An 18,097-nucleotide genomic window follows, 5' to 3' on the forward strand; every position below is an offset into this window, starting at 1 on the left:
AAAAAATTTTTAAAAATGTGTATATTTGCCTTCCTGATAGATTTTATTGTTTGGTCCTTCTCTGAGCCACCCTTCTTGCCCAGACTTCTAGAAGATATGAGCCCTTACCATTCCAGCATAACTCTTTTGATCATAAACTTCTATGGACATTACTCTGAAGAAGTAGTCCCCTAGGAGGGCAGTATACTTCACAGGTGGAGGTAGTCTTCCCTTAATCTCTGTCCCTCAGACACACTCTGTTGTCACTCACATGATCTATGAATATAATCTTGTGTTCAATTCTATCCCTTTTGCTTTCCCCTCGGATCTTGTTTCTCTTGATTTTGTATGTTTACACATCCGTGAACTGCCCCTGATTCTGATTTGCAGCTTTTACCTTTTGTTTGGTAAATGGAGTTCATTGACTGGAGTCAAATAAAAAAATTTTAAAAAACATTTCTTTCACTCCCCCCACAAAAAATAATAGCATCTATAACTCCCAGGGTTGTTGTGAGAATCAAGAGAAGGTATTTGTAAAGCACTTGGCACATAGTGGTGTTGTTAGTGTTCAGTCATGTTCAACTCTCTGTGACTCCATCTGGAGCTTTCTTGACAGAGCTACTGGAGTGGTTTGCCATTTCCTTCTCTAGCTCATTTGACAGATGAGGAAGTTGAGGCAGACAAGGATTTGCCCAGAGTCACACAGCTAATAAGTGTCTGAGACCAGATTTGAACTCAGATACGCCTGACTTCCAGGCCTGGTGCTCTATCCACACATACTAAATGCTTATTTCCTTCACAAAAGAGAGGTAGAAAACTAATAGGACAGAATATCATCTACACTGTTAGACACAGTATTTGTAACTGATGTGTTTGCTTAACTTGTCAAGAGGAAGAGAGTTCATTCTGGAACAGAGCTACTAATGGTTATGATGTAAAGACAAAAGATATCAATAAAACATAAATTAATTAGCTAGGATTTATTAAGCTCCTATTGTGTACCAGATACTATGTTAAAAGTTGAAAATACAAAGGACCTTACATTCTAGTGGTGGAGACAACATAGAGATATATAAGATATAGATGCTAAATACATGACAGGGAACTAGCAGTTAGGGGACCAGGAAAGATTTCATGTAGAAAATGGCTTGAGATGAGTTTTGGAAGAAAAATAGGGATTCTGAGGGGTAAGAAGAAAGAGCATTCTAGGTAATGGGGGAGAGGCCAAAGATAGGAGATGTAAACAGCAAATTGTCCAATATGGCTGGATCAAAGAATGCATAGAGGAGAATAGAGGGGACCAGGTTGTAAACAGCTTTAAAGTTCAGGCAGAGTAATTTATATTTTATCCTAGAGTTAATAGGGAGTCTGGAGTTTGTTGAGTCAGTGAAGGAAGATCTGAAATTCCTGTTTCAGGAATTTCTGCTCTCTTGAGTAGAGCTGTGTGGGATATGGGTTGCACTGGAGAAAGATTTGAGAGAGGCGAACCAATTAGAAGGATATTGCTCCAGAGTCCTAGAAAAAGGGGATGGGCCTCAACTAGAAGAGTGACTATGTAAGTAGTAAGGAGGGGACTTAGACACCCTATAAAGAATAAAATTTTGCAACGCATCAAATTAAGTGTTGTTGTTCAAGTCATGTCCAACTCTCCAAGAACCCATCTGGTGTTTTCTTGGCAAAGATATTGGAGTGGTTTGCCATTTCCTTCTTCAGCTCATTTTCTAGCTAAGGAAACTGAATCAAATAGGATTAAATGACTTTTCCAGGGTCATACTGTTAGTAAGTATCTGAGCTTGAATTCGAATTCAGGTCTTCCTCACTCCAGGCTTGGCACTCTATCTACTGCACTATCTAGCTTCCTTATTGGATGTGAGGTGAGGGAAAGAGGTGTAGAGAATAATGCCCACATTGCAAACCTGGGTGACTAGAAGAATGGTGGTACCCTACATAAAAAGAGGGGAGTTTGGAAGAGGGGTGGGTTATGACAGAGGGAAGGCAAGGGAGATAATAGGTTCTGATTTGGACCTCTTAAGTTGAACTCCTAATAGGACATATAGTTTAAAGTTTCCAGAAGGCAGCTGGTGATTTGGGACAAGAGCTCAGGAGAGAGACAGGGTCTGGTTATACAGAGCTGAGAATCTTTGGAATACAAATGGTAATTAAATCTAGGAGAGTTGATGAGGTCACCAAGTAAGAGACAGTGTAGAGAGAAAAGAAACGAAGTCCCAGAACAGTAGAGCTAAAGCCACAATTAGTGGGTATGTCATGGACTATTTAACAAGGCAGAATGGTGAAAATCCAGAGAAGAGAGAGTATCCAGGAGAGGGTGCCCTAATCTTCTCTATCAGACTATAAAGCAAATTGAGGGCAGTTATGAGGTCTTTTTGACCTCTGTATCTAGGTGGTATATTGGACAGAGCACTGGGCTTGAAATCAGGAAGACTTGAGTTCCAATCCTGTCTTTGGCACTTACTAGCTCTGTAACAGGCAAGACATTTTCTCTCTCAGCCTCCATTTCCCCATCTGTAAAATGGGAATGACGATAATAGCACCTACCTTGCAAAGCTGTTGTGAGGATAAAATGATGCAAAATAAATGGAAAGTACTTTGTAAACCTGATTCTTATCTCCCTCAGTGTCCAAGATATAATAGATTTAATGAATGTTTGTTGAAACTGAACTGAATCTTACAATACAGACCTATACATGGTCTTATCCATTCACACTAGGGCTCAGAGTCATAGGATCGTAGCTTGGGACGTGAAAGGAAACTGACAGATCGATCATTCAGACAACACTTCGTTCACTTCACTGATGATTCTACCCTGGATGATGTAGCACAGCTCTGTCAGCTCCCATCTGCCCAGAGGAGATGAGGACAGCTCAGTATCTCTGTCCTTCTCTCTCTTGCTCTTTCCTTACTATCTGGTGAATACCCAGGTCCCCAGGGTGATTCCATGGAAGAGCATGGGACCTGATTCAAGCCCCCTCTCTGTAGAATTCTAACCGGGTGACCTTGAACAATTTTCGTTTCTTTTTTTGTCTTCTCTGTGTAAAATGAAAGGGTTAGAATTAAAGTGGGGAAAAAATGAGCTCTGTGTAATTATAATGACTAATGCTTTCTCTATTCATTTATTCATTGAAGAGAGGGGCATAGAGAAGGGAAAAGAAAGGAGGAGTGGGAAGGAGAGGGGAAAGAAGAGGAGAGGAGAGGGGAGGAAAGGAGAGGAAGAGAAGGGAGGAGAGGAGAGCAAAGGGAAAAGAAAGGAGGAGTGGGAAGGAGAGGGGAAAGAAGAGGAGAGGAGAGGGGAGGAAAGGAGAGGAAGAGAAGGGAGGAGAAGAGAGTGAAGGGAAAAGGAGGAGAGGAGTAGAGGGGAGGGAGAAGGTAAAGAAAGGGAGGAGGAGAAAGGAGGGAAGAGGAGATGACAAGGAAGGGAAGAGAAAGGGAGGAGACCTCTCTACTTCCATCTTCTGGGATAACTGAGGTCCTATATATACCTGGGAATGGTCAAGTGATCTATAGAGGGATAGTCCCACCTATAAAATTGTGAGGTGGTCACATGATATGCAATAGAAAAAGAGAGAGAGATATAGATAATACATATATACATATGTACATCAACTTTTTTTCAGTTATTTTTAGCTGTGTTCAATTCTTTGTGATCCCATTTGGGATTTTCTTGGCAAAGATAATGGAGTAATTTTCCATTTGTTTCTCTAGTTCATTTTACAGACAAAGAAACTGAGGCAAACCGGGGTAAGTGACTTGCCCTGTCAGGCACTGAGCTAAGTGTACAAACAGTCAAAAGATTGTCCCTGCCCTTAAGGATCACAATCTGATGAGGGAAACAACGTGTAAACAGATATAGACAAAGAAAACTATAGACAGTAAACAGAAAATAATTATTAGAGGGAAAACTGTAATTAAGAAGGGTTGAGGAAGGCTTTCTGTAGAAGGTGAGATTTTAGTTGGGACAAAAAGGAAGTTAGGTAGGTCAGTAGTCAGAGTAGAGGAGGGAGAGCATTTCAGGCATGGAAATAACAAGAGAAAACGCCCAGAGACCAGAGATGGAGTGTGTTGTCTGTGGAACACAAACAGCCAGGAGGCCTGTGTCACTGGATCAAAGAGTTGATGTTGGAGAGTAAAGTGTAAGAAGACTGGAGAGGTAGGAGGAAGGTAGGTTATGAAGGGGTTTAATCCTAGAGGCGATAGGGAACCAGAGGAGTTTATTGAGCAAGGGGATGATATGAACAGAATTGCACTTTAGGAAAATCACTTTAGTGACTGAGTGGAGGGTGAAATGGAGTGGGGAGACTTGAGGCAGGCAGACCCACCAGCAGGCCATTGCAATTATCAAGGCATGAAGTGATGAGGGCTTGCTCTAGAATGGTGGCTGTGCCAGAGAGAGAAGAGGGATAGATACAAGAGACGTTACAAAGGCAAAATCTACAAGCAGATCATATTTGGGAAGTTACAGATAGGGAGGAGTCGAGGATGACTCCTTGGTGGTAAGTCTGAGGGACTGGGAGAACATATGTATGCATATTTTATAGAGTTATATTGGAGCCAGCTCAGACCACCTTAGGAAAAACAATTATTAAATTTTCAGTGTGAGCCTTTATACCTTGGAAATAGTCAAATGCTATAGATCAGGGCTTGATTTATTGTTTGAGTGAATGCCTAGATTTAAGAAAGTTATGGAAAAATATTAATAATTGAAAGTGTGTTTTGGAGAGTCAGTTGTTAAATGTTTACCAACATACTCCTAAACATAGATACATGGATAGAGCTTTTACTAAGCACTCAGCTCTCTGTCAGGCATTATTCTGAGTGCTGGGGATACAAATACAGGAAAACAATGTGGTCTCCCCTCTCAGGGCTCCCTCATGAAAAGTCCCAGGTTTGACATCGGAGAACGTGGATTCAAATCCCAATTCAATCATTTACTACCTGTGTGACCTTGAACAAGTCACTTTTGGCTATTCTGATCGAAGCAATGATCCCAGACAATTCTAAAGGTCTTATGATGAAATATCATGCACCTCCAGAGAGAGAATTGAATGAAATCTGAGCGCAGATTGAAGATTCTTTTTTTATTTTCTTATTTTTCTTGCTTTGTTTTTTTTTGCAACATTGCTAATATGCAATATGTTTTGCATGATTTCAGATATATAGGTGATGAGTAGGCAGGTGTGTGTGTGGGGGGGGGAGAACTTGGAACTCAAAATTTTTAAAAATGTAAAAAATAATAAATAGTGATTTTAAAAAGTCACAACTTCTGGGAGGGGAGGGTATCTCAGTTTTCTCATCTACAAAATGAAGTGTTGGACTAGATGGACCCTAGGATCATTACTACTGCTAAATCTATAATCCTAAAATTTTCGAAGTTCCAAAAAGGCCCCCTGGGCTAGCCCTGGTCTGAAATTCTGCTGTTTACATCCTAAATTAGTTAGGAAGGGATAATCCCTCATCAATGTACCAACATATCAAGCATCCTCCAGTTCTTAGCTTTCTGTAAAACATTACATAAGTCTCTGCGGACTTCCAGAATTTCGAAAGGATTAAGTCCATGGTTACTTAGCTGGTAAATGCTACAGGTAAGATTTGAGTAGATCAACAAACTAGAGCTGAAATTAAACCTTTTGTTGTTGTCTAGTCATGTCCAACTCTTCATGACCCCATTTGGGGTTCTCTTGGCAGAAGTACTGGAGTGGTTTGCCATTTCCTTCTCCAGATCATTTTCCAGACGAAGAAACTGAGGCAAACAGGTTTAAGTGACTTGCCCAGGATCACACAGCTAGTCTGTGTTGGAGGCTGGATTTGAACTCAGAAAGATGAGGCTTCCTTACTTAGGATTGGTACTCTTTCCATTGTTCTACCTAGCTGCCCAAAAGGGAATCTATTTTTCCCATCAGCTAATCTGCTTGATTTCAACTCTAAAAACATCATGCCCCAAGCTGAGTGCTTTCCGGTGCCCCTACTTAGAGCTTCCATTTGTGTATTATCTCCTCCCCCTCCATTAGATTGTAAGCTATTTCTTACGTGCGTCCCTAGAGCTTAGCAGTGTTCAACACATAGTAGATACTTATTAAATATTTCTTGACTATATGTATTGATTATCTAGTCTCAACCCCTTATTTTACAGATGGAAATTAAGTGACTTGCCCAAGGTCATACAAGTAGTAAGCATCTGAGAATGTATTTGAATCCACAGCTTTTGGCTTCAGATCCAGTATTCTTTCCATTATGCTGCACTGAACCCAGGTCTTTTATCCTGACTCCAGTAGCCTATCCACTATATCCAGTGGCTTCATTCATATCTAAGTATAATGCCAATGACAGCTAACATTTCTATTAACACCTTACAAATTATTTTAGTTTATTAGGCACCTAGGGGTCAAAGTAGATAGAGGGCTGGACCTGGAGTCAAATCTGAATTCAAATCCAGTCTCAGACACTGACTGCCTGTGTGATCCTTGGCAAATTTCTTAATCTCTCTCTGCTTCAGTTTCCTCATATGTAATATGAGGATGATAAAAACACCTATAACTCAGGGTTATGAAATAATATTTGTGAAGTGCTTTGCCAGCCTAAAAGTGTTATATAAATGCTAGTAGTAGAAGTACTAGCAGTAGTAGTAGTAGTAATAGTAGTAAGTAATTGCATATTAACCTTGGAATACTCCTTGTGTATTAGGGTGACCTCTGAAATCCTTTCTGATTGAGATTCCATCAGTCTCTGAAAGGGGATGAAAAGGTTGTAGAAACTAACTTCCTGTCTTTCACAATGGTATTCCCAAGGGCCATGGGCACAGTCAAAGACTTGTGGGAAGGAAGCAGAGGCAAGCATCCTTGACCTTTTTAAGTGACCAATGAACTACTGATCAAAGTCATGACTGGTCACTCCAGTGGGTCATGCTAGTGCAGTCATTGTTATCATTGATAACAATGTAAGAAAACCACATTCAGAGATGCTTGAGAGGAGAAAGAAACTCAAGGTTTTCATTGTTCCCTAGCAAAGGTAAGGAGTCATAGACTTACAGTGTTAAGGACATAGTCAATTAAACTTAACAAGGCTTAATAGTGGTTCAGTGGGCTATATCAAGAGGGGCTCAGTTAGGTCAAGTTCTGATACCTGGGGGAATTTCTTCTTGAGAGCTGCTTCTGATTTGTGTTGTCTCTCCTCCAACCAGTTGAAAAACCCAAATGAGTAAAGGAAAGAGACTGAATCCTGCATATGGCCTCTGGAATCAGTCTCCTTTCTTTATAGTCATGCCTTGTATTTTATCACAAGGTGTCAGAGCTGGAAGGGAATCTTAGAAAACATCTGAAAAAAGGAAGGAAGGAAGAAAGGTAGGAAGAAAACAAATATTTAATCAGCACCTGCTATGTGGCAGGCACTGTGTTAAATACTTCATAAATGTTACTTCACTTGATCCTCAAAACAACCTTGAGAGGAAGTGCTCTTATTACCTCCATCTTAGAGTTGAAGAAACTGAGGCAGACAGAGGTTGCCCAGAGAAACATAGCTAGTAAGTTTTTGAGACTGGATTTGAGCTCAGATCTTTCTGGCTCCAGGTCCAGCCCCCTATTCATTATGCCTATTCATAGCATGTTAATTGGTAACAGAGCTAGCATTAGACTGCAGGTCACCAGACTCCCAGGTCAAATGCTCCTTCCACTACAACAATCCTGGATTCAAGGAGACTTGTGAGCAGGAAAACTGCAAACTTTAATAACTTGAGAGTAGCAGACAAGAGGCTTTGCCCAGTAGGAGAGTAGATATCAGAGAAATGGTTTTGCTTGGCAGGTGATACATGGTATAGTCTGTTATCCCTAAAGACCTAAATGTCTAGGTCTGTAGTCCAGAATTGTAAGTTGCCCTGGTTATATGGGTTTCACTATCCATGTGACTCTCTGACTGTTATTTGTAAGGTATTCTCACTCTTCCCCACAGATTCTATGTGAGTTAGTGGGAGAGTGAGTTGTAGGATTATGGGGGACCTATTCTCTTTATTTTTATTCTCTTCTATTGCCTTTTGCCTTATTGATAAGTCAATGTTTCATGTTCAAAAAATCAGTAGTGTCACTGCGACTGATTTGTGTAAATGGAAAGCATGGTGTGGGGGCTCAGGAGTTACAGTGGTGAGTAGCAGAAGTGTTTCTCTGATAGTCATCCCACCACCTTCAAAGAGATGTTGAGTTGTAGCTCCATGGTCATGGACATGGATGGCCCCACATTTGGGAAAAACCTCCAGATCTGCTACTTAAGTGAGTGCGCAAACCCAGAAAGAGAGAAAGGGGTTACAAGTGTCATGTTCGACAACATGCCCATAGGCTACATTGTTCATATAAGTAGGCCTCAGCTCGTTCCTGGTCTTTGCGTATAAAACATTGTGTAGCCATAAGCCATCATATAAATATCAACTTTTTATTTTAGACTGAATCATTGATTTCATCGGTATAGGGTATTTCCAATGAAAAGATTCCCTCTACCAGTTCAGATCAGCACCTGCTCTGCAGAGAAAGTTACAGGAGGCGTTTGCCCAGGGTCACATATCCAGTATGTTTCAGAGGCTCAGTTCTTTTTGATTCTGATATTTTGCAAACCTTAAAGAGTTACATAAATGCCAGCTATTTCTATTATTATTAAGCCACAATACCTCTTGGTGATAAAATGTCAGCTATTATTAATAACTGGAAGGGGTCTTCAAGATCTAATCCAATTCCTGAAGCTTAGATTGGGGCAATGACTTGCTGAAGGTCACATGGAGAGTTATTAGTGGAGCCAGATCTAGAAATTAGTCAAATTTAACTGAGTCCTAGAACTAAGATGATTTGCTCATTCATCCTCTTAAACTCTATTTCTTCCTTTCCTTCCCAAGTTTCCCTCTGGCTCTGACTCTTTCTTTCTTTATCTTTTGGTATTCCACTACTTACACCTTATATTCTCCTCTTTCTCCACATACTTCTCTATCCAATGACACTGGCCTTCTTGCTGTTCCTTGAGCAAGACACTCCATTTTTTGGTTCTGGGAATTTTCTCAAGCTGTTCCCTGTTCCTGAAATAATTTCCCTCCTTATCTCCACCTACTGGCTTCTCTGGCTTCCTTTAAGTCCCAGCTAAAAATGCTACCTTCTATAGAAAGTCTTTCTTGACCCCTCTTAATTCTAGTGCCTTCCCTCCCTTAATTACTTCCTATTTATCCTGTATGTAGCTTGCTTTCTACATCCTGGGCCATCTCCAATCATCCTGATGACTGGCTACTGGACCCAGATGGCTCAGGAGAAGAAAGTGAGGCTGGTGACTTTGTACAGCCCTCCTTCACTCAAATCAAAGTCAAATGCAAATCATGTCATCATCTTGATGTCATGGTCCTCTTCGAGAACAAAGGACAAACACAATCTGCTTTCTGTATATTTGTTTGCATGTTGTCTTCCCCTTTAGATTGACCTCCTCAAGAACAGGGATTGCCTTTTGCTTTTCCGTGTATTTACAGTACTTAACACAATGCCTTACATGTTTTAAGTACTTAATAAATGCTTATTGACTGACTGACTGACTTGGGCGCTGCTGGTGTTAGCAAACTACTCCTTTCTCTCCTCTCTTTCCATTTCAATTTTATACTTACTGCCTTTCCCCCAACCCCAACCTCAACAAGGGAATCCTCTAAAGGAGAGGGCCCCTAGCTGTTGCTTCACTCTCTAGAATCCACCTCTTGGTTCTACGAATGACACAATCACAGGCAATATTGGAGCTCCAGTCTTTTAGTTCATATGCATGGGACATTCATAAGGAAAGTTCAATGTTTGCAAATCAGGAGCTGCCTTTTGTAAAGAAGATGGATGCAAGATTAGGTAATTGAAGATAGAAGTCTATCACATTTCATGGTTGTGGAGTATCTTCCCATGATCTCCTGAACTAATGGGCTTTGGAAACCAGTGCCACTCCCCCTAGCTAAGTCATTGATGATTTTCCACAATGAAACATTTCCTGACAGGGGTTGGTTTGGAGCCTCCACTAAGTTTTGCATCATCACAAGAACAAGTAACATGGTGGCAGTTCCATTCAGGGGATCTACTGGTAGCAATCCATGAGAACTGCAGAAGGAAACTGAGTTCTCAAACCAACAACAGCTCCTATGCTGGGGGATTACTCGGAGGAAGTAATTCCCTGCCATCTTGGTCTTAAAATCAGACATGGACCATAGGTGGGCAAGGTTCTTTGGGAAGCTGATTCATCTATATGTGACAATCACAGTGGAATCTCTAGAGAGCATTCAGGAACCTTCTAGGCTGCATTTGGCATGTGCATTCACGACTTGGCTCAGGAGGCCATGAGAAATTAACATGTCAGTGAGCTGGCAAAACCAAGTTTGGGTCTTCTGAATGATCATCAGAAACCTTCCCACCTGCTCCTCAATACTAAAGCTTGCTAGACATCAGAGCCCATTTCCTGCCTCTCTCCCCTTTCACTTTCTTTCTCTTCCCCTTCCTACCCCAGACTCTTAGATAAGGAAGGTTGCTTAATGATAGAAGTAGTTGGATTGTGTTTCTTTAAATGAAGACAGGAATCACACTTTGAAAACCCTCAAAACTTTTTAAGTCACCTATGCTCTTTCTGGCAGACTCAGTAACTTCGTTTACTTTGTACTCCACAGGAACTAATAAATTTGGAGCAACCTTTAAAAAAAAAAGCCTGTGACCTAATATAATTCAGCATGGGCTGAGGCTGGCTGGGAAAACTAAGGACAATAAAAGGGATTTGGGTTTTTTTTAAGCTATATTGAGGAAAAGAGGTTGGAATAAGGGATGAGAATGAAACTCCAGGTGGACAGAACAATGAAAACAGACCACAGAGAAGACAGAGCAGCTCAATACTTAATTTACTTCTGGTTTTTTTTCTGCCAAGGAAAATTATCTTTGAACCGGAAAGGAAAGAACAGAAATGGCTAATACAGAATTGGTACCCAAAATAAATAGGAATGCGGTAAGCTAGGTGGCAAAGTAGATAGAATGTTGGCCCTCGAGTCAAGAAGACTCATCTTCCTGACTTCAAATCTGGCCTCAGACACTTACTGGCTGTGTGACCCTGAGCAAGTCACTTAACCCCGTTTGCCTCAGTTCCCTCATCTGTCAGATGAGCTGGAAGAAGGAAATGGCAAACCCACTCCAATATCTCTGCCAAGATAAACCCAAATGGGGTCATGAAGAGTGAAATGACTAAACAGCAACAAAAATAAAATAAGATGGCAATGATGGGATACCAAGTCTGGGAACCCCCTTGAACTCTCCTTGAATCTTCTCCTGAGGCCAAAATCCTTTCATTATCTCTTTGTCCAGTTGCCTCTGGCTGCTTCCCATCCTCTATCCTATCCTTAACCTAGCCTAGTCCTCTGTTGTCTGTTACCTGGGATTGCCTTGACTGCTTCCCCACTAAAATCCCATTCTCTTGGTTGTGACCTCTAGTCACCCCTGTTCCATCAAGATCCTCCTTAGACTCCTCAAACTCCTCCTCCCAGGCTACTAGATCACCCTAATCTTTCTGTATGTGAGACCCGTCTTGTTTGCATGAAGGTGCTGAAACTCCTTAAGAGTCTAGTCAATGGTAAGAGTTCTTGAGTTGGACCAATATGGTAGATTTTTAATAAACTTTGTTTTTCTTTGCCTGAAAGAAGACTTGAGTCGAATTTATTTGGGCAGGATCCATCTTCTCAGTATTTTGGGGTCCTGAGCACCCCTAAACCTCAACAGTAAGATAGTATCTCATCATCATTGATGATTTCAAGTCACTACTTCACATATCTAAAAGAGCTCACAGATGGGATTGGTGAACCCCTTTCAGTGATGTTTAGATCATGAGAGAGAGACAGCCAATCTGGAAAAAGGCAAATATGCTTCTGATTTTTAAAAGAGAGAAGAAAATAGAGTTTGTAGACTAGAGGTCAATGAGCTTTACTTCAATTACCGGCAAAAATGTTATAATATATTGCTAATCAAGTGAACTCTTGGAAAAGAAAGTGGTGATTGCAAAAAGCCAGTATGGCTTTATTAAATAAGACCCAGAGACACTTCCCAGTAAGAAATGGTAAAGGGATATAAGCAACTAGTTCTCAAAAGAGTTGCCAACCATTAACAATCATATGAAAGATTGCTTCATAATAAGAGATGCAAATTAAAGGAGTTCTGAGGTTTCACCTCACACCTAGCAAATTGGCAAAGATGACAAAAGACAGAAATAGTCTTTTGTCTTTCCTTAGGGTGTGTGAAGACAGGAATGCTAATACACTGTGAACTGGTCTTACCATTCTGGAAAACAATTTGAAACTACAATAAAAAACACAGGAATTAAAATACCTTTCTTTATATGATCAAAAGCACTTATTTAAAGCTATGGGCTTACATTATTTGTAACGGAAAAACACAAAAAGCTTTCCCAAGCAGATCAAGAAGGAAGCAAGGATATCCATTGAATGCAACTGTGGATAGGGCCAGAATTTGTAAACAGTCATGACATAGAGAATACTGTAAAAATAAACCCCCAAAAGTCTATTACTTCGATGATATAAAAATAAAAAGCCTTTGCATAATAAAGTACGACTAGAATAAGATGAATAGATAGGGAATGGGAGAAAAGTCTTTGTACAAAACATCTTGGATAGATTTCAGACTTCCAAAATCTATAGAGAATTGATATAAATCTATAAGATGGAGGGGGGAACAAGCACTTATTAGGCACCAACTACATACCAGGCACTGTTTTTTGATATTGAAATTATTACTTCATTTTGATGAGGAATGTATGACCCTTGAACCCCTTTTCCCAAATGAATTTAGGTGCTTACTTATTGAGAGGGGAGATGCTGAGACTGAAGAGAGTGGTCAATGAAAAGTACGTTATCTCCAATACCATGGAGCCACTTTAGGACACAGTGTGATTCAAGTAGGCTGGTCAAGGAAATACTGAAACTGACAGGGGTCCCTCTGCCCTTCCACCCTGGGCTGAACAATGAAATAATGATGTGTCTAGACTGTACCTGAAACTCTGAACTACTATTCCTGGTGACCTCAGCTTCATCCCCACTGTGTCCATGGTTACCTCATCTCCCCACCCAAAGCAAGCTTTCCTCTATAAGACTCTCTAACCTTTCCTTGTTAGTGGGTGTCCCTCTATAGTGGTGTCACCCTATAGTGGGTGTTCCCCTTAATCTGGTGTCTCCCTTAAGGATCCATCCTCCTGAAGCAGCTCCCTCCCTTGAGGGACTGCTCTCTCTTAAGGAGCTGCCCCACCTTAAGCTGGGGTCTCCCTTAAGCTTTGTTTCCCTTAAGGGACTGAGGAGCTTGCTCGTATGTTGTGTTATCCACAATAAATGCCTTTACTTGATTTGGAAACAGTCTAAGAGAATTTTTTTGAGATGATCTTGCACCCCAAAATTTTAGAATGCCCCTGAACCTCAACAATTTGATCATTACAACAGTGCTGTAAAGTAGGTGTTCTAAGATTAAGAAACATTAAAATATGATTAAAAATGCAGATAGTGTTGGAGAGTCTGCGGTAGGTTGTTGTTCAGTTGTGTCCAACCCTTAGTGATCTATTTGGGGTTTTCTTGGCAAAGATAATGGAGTGGCTCACCATTTCCTTCTCCAGGTTTTTTTTTTTTTACAGAGGAGAAAACGGAGGTAAACAGGGATAAGTGATTTGCTTACGGTCACAAAACTAGTAAGTGTCTGAGGTCAGATTTGAACTCAAGTTTCCCTGATTAGGCTCAGTGGTCTATCTACTACACTACTCTAGCTGCCCATTACTCCTTTTATTTACTAAAATAATAGGACATATTAGCTATATGACCCCTGGCAGGTCACTCAACTTCTATGCCTCAGTTTCCTTAACTGTAAACTAGGGATAGTAATAGCATGTATCTCTCAGGGCTGCTGTTGGTGGTGGTGTGCCTTCATTCTTGAAGACGGCCAATGATATCACAAGTATGTTGTAAGGATCAAATGAGATAATGGGTACTTACCTAGATAGCATAATGGTTAGAGCACTAGGCCTGGAGTCAGGAAGCCTGAGTCCATATTTGGCCTCAAACACTTACTGGACAAGTCACTTAAGCTCTGTCTGCTTCCATTACCTCATCTGTGAAATGGGGATAATAATAGCACCTACCCCCCAGGATTGTTGTGAAGATCAAATGAAAAAATGTTTCTGAAGTATTCAGAACAATGCCTGGCACATAGTAGGCACTTAATACATGCTTATTTCCTTTTTCCTTTGAATGCTGTGTGTGTGTGTGTGTGTGTGTGTGTGTGTGTGTCTATAATAGCACTTGATAAATAAACTAAAGGTTTTTTCCCTTCTTTCCTTGTTAAATACATGATAAATGTTGAATTGAGTTGAGGGTTTCTACAGCTATCTATGTTGCAGCCAGTCCTACCATAAATCTACCCATAGTTGGTTTTGTTTGGTTTTGTTTGTTTTAATTTTTAGATCATCAGCTCCCAGAGAACAAGGAGGGACCAAGTGTATTTTCTCTTCTTTTTAAGATGTACAGCACAGTTGGGGAAGTTGAACATATTCTTTAGTTGGTGGTGGTGATAGATTCCATGAGGAAAACCCACACAAGTGGACTCCTATGTAAGCCTTAGCTGTCAGCAGCAGCACCGCACATGTAGTGGGAAGGATGCTAAATTTGGAAGATTTCAACAGATATACTTGTGAAGGGAATGCATTTCAATGTCAGGAAATAGCCTGAGAAAAATATACAAAGACAGGAGAGGGCAAGAAGAAACTAAGGAATTCTCCAATCCCACTTGGCTGCAATGTAGAGTGTACCATGGAGAATAGCCTGTGGAGGCCTTGAATGCCAGGTGAAGGAATTTGTATTTTGTCTTAGAGGCAATAGGGAGCCATGAATGCTTTGGAGCCGGGGAGTGATGTGGTCAGGACATTTTGGTGCTTCAAGAAGCTCTTAACTTTCTTATAAGGGATGGTTGCCATCATTCTGACCTATGTTTTGCCATTGACTCTGATAACTCTGGAGGAGAGAGTGAGGCTGATAACTTTTGCACAGCCCTGCCTCACTTAAATCCTATTCACTTGCAAGTCAAGATATCACCCTCCTGACATCATTGGTCCTCTACCAGAAGGTCCCCTCCTCCATCCTCCATTCCAATGACTTTAACCCAACCCTCAGCCCCCATGCTTTTCTGCTGATTCCTAGGGCAGAAGGTCAACTAGATGAGATAACCTAACTTAGATTACTTCTCTAAACTAGTTCACCACCAGGGAATGGGGTGGGGACTGGAGGGATTTTCAGACATTTTGTGTGTCATTCAACAAGCATGATGCAAACGAAATGCCAAATTATCGCAAATGAGTGCTGATTACAGCTGCTCTAGTTTTCATTTAATCCCTGAGCCTTTGTCAGAGTACAGAGCACTCTGGGTTTCAGGGGTGGAGAGGGGGTGGGTAAGTCAGTGACCTACCTACAACAGGTAGGTCCCTTGACTAAATCTTTAGTATCCCCCACTCTTTTGCTCCACCCCACCCATGATGGGGGACAGGCATCAAGATGGTCCCTGCTCTGTCTTTGAGAGAGTCCCATCCTTCCCCAGACCTAGGGAATGAGGGGATCTGAGTGAGGAGGGAAATGACACATGGTACTATGAAAAGAGGGCTAGACTTTGGTTCCAGTTCCATCTTAGAAGCTCATGACCTGTGGAGCCTCCTGGGGTCTCAGTTTCCTCATCTGTAAAAGGAGAGGTCCTGACTAGATGACTTCTGAGGCTTCTTCCAGCTCTAGATCTTTGGACTCTAAATCAAGATTCAAGGTCAGGAAGAATTCCCCCACTGGTGATGGTGGTTAAGGAGATAGGGAGTGAGGATTAGGGGCGGGCAGCCAAAAAACTATTCCAATAAGAAGTGATAGGTAGGAGATCTGAACTGGTGTGTGTGTGTGTGTGTGTGTGTGTGTGTGTGTGTGTGTGTGTGTGTGCGCGCGCGCATGCGTGTGTGTGCCAGCCTGAACACTGAGGCAGGATCTGGGGCAGAGGAAGGGGATGGAGGACAGATGGGGAAGAGAAAGGACAGACAGGTTGAGGGGTAGCTGAAGAGCAGAGGAGACAGAGCATCTATCCCTGGGGCCTGATACTGAGGCAGCCAGGCTGTTTAGGAGAAAGATGAGCCAGACCAGGGGGCCAGGTACTGAGGTGGGGGGGGGGGGGGGGGGCTCTGCTTTCATGACCAGGGAACTCAATACCCAGCCTCAGCCCCTCAGCATCCAACTTCCTCATTCCCTAGGGAGACCCTGCTTCAGAGCTGAAAACTCTTTCCTCTTCCCTCTCAAGCCCTCTTCACCTTGTCTTCTCAGCCTGCCAGGGGCTGGCCAGGGTCCTGACGCCTGCTCTGGGACTCCCAGGGCCAGCCTGAAGTCTGACTTCCCCTTAGGTAAAATTGCCAGACTTCCGGCTGAAAGAGAATGTAGTCTGCTTTTGCCCCATCTGGCTGACATTTTAAACAGATGGAATACCCTCATTCTTGGTTTTTTGTGTTTTTTTTTTAATTTAGGCATGAAAAGAAACAAAGTTTAATATTATTATACTACTAAAGATTTGTACTTCACAGACAATTAAGGCTCTGGAGTTTTATAACTATAGTTAGAGTTTATACAGCACTTTAACGTTTGCAAAGTATCTCATCTGATCCTCCCCACAGTCCTGGGAGGTGGGTGCTATTATTATCCCCATTTTACAGATGAGGAGAACAAGGCAGACAGAGGTCAAAGTGAGTCAAACAACTAGTGAATGTCTGAGGCTGGCTTTGAACTCTGGTCTTCCTGACTTCAATTCCTACACTTTTAATCCACTGTCTCACCTAGTTGCCTAAAAATAACAGCTACCATTTATATTCTAATTATAATTGCTACCATTTATATGGAGGCAGCTAGGTAGTGCAGTGGGTAGAGAACCAGGCCTGGAGTCAGGAATTTAAAGTAAGGAATTTACTGAGTTGATTTTTGAGTGCTTCATATCTCTCCAGCACTGCTTTAGAGGACACAGTCTAGTAATAATAAGTCATGTTTCTGTAGCACATTGCAGTTTACCAGGCACTTTACTCATAGCAGTTGGGTGTTAGTTCTTGAGGGTGTTATTTTCCCTATCGTATGGATGAAATAGTCAAGTGACTTGTCCAGGGTCATACAGCTAATAAGAGTCAGAACTGACTCAAGGGCTCATTCCACTAAGATTTGTTGGCTCATTTGTGCAGGGAGAATAGATGGAGACACTCAGATCATTAGACACATTCATGGAACTTGGTGAAGGGGTCAGGGTGTTCTCTCTGATTGTTCCCCCTGCTTAGAATGCTCTCTCTCCCCGGTTCTGACTACTGACCTCCCTGGCTTCCTTTAAGTTCCAACTACAATCCCACCTTCCACCCCAGTCCCTCTTAATTTCAGTGCGTTCTCTTCTATTTCCCATTTATACAGTATAGATTTATTGGCGTGTTGTCTCTTCCATTAGATTTTAAGTTCTTTGAGGGCAGGGACTTTTTGTCTCTTTTTGTATCCCCAGTGCTTAGGTCAATGCCTACATGATAGGTACATAGGAGGTACTTAATAAACACTGATTGATTGATATTACCCATAGCCTGTGGAAAACAGCCAGAGATCTTGAAGGCTGAGCAGCCCATTTTAGCTTCTGGTCTTTTGCCTGACTTCAGTCCATACTGCCCCTCTCCTTCCATCCCCCAATGGCTGGGCTAGAAGAGAAGTATGTAGAGGACTGTGGTACATGGGAAAAGCCCAGGGCTGGAGGTCAGGAGACCTGTGTTCTTAGTTATAGCATTGCCACTGATATTGAACAGGGTCATTCCCTCATAGTGGGTCTCAGTTTCCATCTCGGTATAATGAAAGAGTTGGATTAGATGGTCTCCAAGGTCCTTTCCAGTTCTGATGTCCCTCTACTCTGGAACTTTGGGAGAAGGATGAGCTCCTCTCATCCCCTCCAATAACAGTCAAGCTAAGGAACATAGCTCAACTTGAATCCCCAGGGTAGCTGAGAAAGGCAGTGGGATCCTTTCCAGAGAAGTGTCCCTTACCCCAATCCTCTGCCCAACATAC

General features: G+C 41.8%; 1 protein-coding gene across 2 annotated transcripts in view; it reads left to right on the top strand.

The window, feature by feature from the left end:
* The window catches only part of PACSIN1 (protein kinase C and casein kinase substrate in neurons 1), a 110,059-nt gene that overhangs the window by 48,940 nt on the left and 43,022 nt on the right, over positions 1-18,097 (top strand). The gene's annotated exons all lie outside the window — the stretch shown is intronic.

The sequence above is a fragment of the Notamacropus eugenii genome, chromosome 2 (genome assembly GCF_028372415.1).
Source record: "Notamacropus eugenii isolate mMacEug1 chromosome 2, mMacEug1.pri_v2, whole genome shotgun sequence".
In the NCBI taxonomy this organism is placed as follows: domain Eukaryota; kingdom Metazoa; phylum Chordata; class Mammalia; order Diprotodontia; family Macropodidae; genus Notamacropus; species Notamacropus eugenii.